Here is a 2,127-nt window from a genome sequence, read left to right as displayed (position 1 = left end):
TGCCTGCTTGTCTAATGTCAGGCTGTTTTCTGGCACTGCTTCTTCTGTCTTCTCCATCATCTGGCATTTGTTTGGAAGCATTCAACTTTATTGTTTTCTGTTAATTCCTTTGGTGGTGATATCTACTAGCTCTTGAATTTCTCCAGGATCCATATCTTTTTTTAAAAAAATATTTTATTTAAATTCAATTTGCCAACATAGAACACTCAGTGCTCATCCCATCAAGTGCTCTTCTTAGTGCCCGTCACCCAGTTACCCCATCCCCCACCTTCCTTCCCCTTCTGCAACCCTTTGTTTGTTTCCCAGAGTTAGGAGTCTCTCATGGCTTGTCTTCCTCTCTAATTTCCCCCCACTCAATTTCCCTCCTTTCCCTTATAGTCCCTTTCACTATTTCTTATATTCCACATGAGTGAAAAAATATGGAACACTTCACGAATTTGCACGTTATCCTTGTGCAGGGGCCATGCTAATCTTCTCTGTATTGTTCCAATTTTAGTATATTTGCTGCCGAAGTGAGCACTCCAGGATCCATATCTTGAAACCTTTTACCCCTACCTTTTTTTTTTTTTTTTGCCATAATTGATGTCTTTCATGATTTTCTTGGTTTTGTTGTAAATCCTGTGAAGTCAGGCACAATATTTGGACGCAGTTTTCTCCAGCAGGAATTTATTGTTTCAGGCTTGATGGCTTTCACTGCTTTTTCTGTAAACAGCAATAACATATTCAATAGTGTGATCCTCCCAGACTCCAAAGAATCTCTATTGGAATTCTCTTCCATAGCATTGACAGTTCTTTCCATAGAATACCATGTGTAACGAGTCTTAGGGGTCCTTATGACACCCTGATCTAGAGGCTGAATTGAAGACGTTGTGTTTAGGCGCAAGTAGACCACTTCGATGTCTTCTCTATTGAATACAAAGTTTTAGGTTGTCAGGGACATTGTCCAATATCAAAAGAACTTTAAATGGCAGTCCCTTATTAGCAAAGTACTTCCTGACATCAGGGATGAAGCATCAATGGAACCAATACAGGAAAAGGGTTTTCGTTGTCCAGACTTTCTTGTTATACAATAAAAATGCTGCTAGTGTTTATCTTTTCCCTTCCAGGCTCCGGAATTAGCAATTTTATAGCTAAGGGCAGCCTGGTCATAAACCTGATTGCATTTGCACAGAACAGTAAATTTAGCCTATCTTTCCTATCTTAAATACTGGTGTTCTCTTCTCTTCCTAATAAATGTCCTTTGTGGCACCCCCCCCCCCCATAATAAAGAACTTTTGTCTGCATCAAACACCTGTTCAGGCAGATATCCTTTCTCCTCAGTAATTTTTTAAAAAGAATTTATTTATTTATTCATGAGAGACACACACACACACAGAGAGAGAGAGAGAGAGAGAGAGAGAGAGAGAGGCAGAGACACAGGCAGAGGTAGGCTCCCTGCAAGGAGCCCAATGTGGGACTTGATCCCGGGACTCCAGTATCACGCCCTGGGCCCAAGGCAGGCACCCAACCCCTGAGCCACTCAGGTGTCCCACTCCTCAATAATTTTTTTCTTAAAGATTTATTTATGATAGACAGAGAGAGAGAGAGAGAGAGGCGCAGAGACACAGAAGGAGGGAGAAGCAGGCTCCATGCCGGGAGCCCGACATGGGACTCCATCCTGGGACTCCAGGATCGCGTCCTGGGCCAAAGGCAGGTGCCAAACCGCTGAGCCACCCAGGGATCCCCATCACTCCTCAATAATTTTAATGGCATCTGAGAACTTAGCAGCTGCCTCTTGGTTGGCAGAAGCCGCTTCTCCTATTATCTTGATTTTTTAAAGTTTTTATTTAAGCAATTTCTACATCCAATGTGGGAATTGAACTCACAACACCAAGATCAAGTCAGTTGCTATTCTGACTAAGCCAGCCAGGCGCACCTATCTTGATATTTTTTAAGCCAAACCACTCTTGAAATTTATCAAACCTTTTGTTGGCATTAAATTCTCCAGCTTTAGATTCTTCACATTCTTTTTGCTCTAAGTTGCCACATAATGACTTCACTTTTTCTTGAATCATAGGAGTCTACAGGTATGACTTTTTTTTTTTTTTTTTAAGGATTTTCATTCATTCGAGAGAGGTAGCGCAAGCT

General features: G+C 41.6%; 1 non-coding gene across 1 annotated transcript; it reads right to left on the bottom strand.

The window, feature by feature from the left end:
* Positions 1-413: 413 nt before the first annotated feature.
* Positions 414-520, bottom strand: LOC140632839 (U6 spliceosomal RNA). Its single transcript, XR_012030507.1, has one exon. It is a non-coding gene; the product is annotated as a U6 spliceosomal RNA (small nuclear RNA).
* Between the last annotated feature and the right edge of the window lie 1,607 nt (positions 521-2,127).

This window comes from Canis lupus, chromosome 4, assembly GCF_048164855.1.
Source record: "Canis lupus baileyi chromosome 4, mCanLup2.hap1, whole genome shotgun sequence".
Classification (NCBI taxonomy): Eukaryota; Metazoa; Chordata; class Mammalia; order Carnivora; family Canidae; genus Canis; species Canis lupus.
Note: the sequence above shows the minus strand (reverse complement) of the source record. Positions and strands in the feature narration are given on the sequence as shown.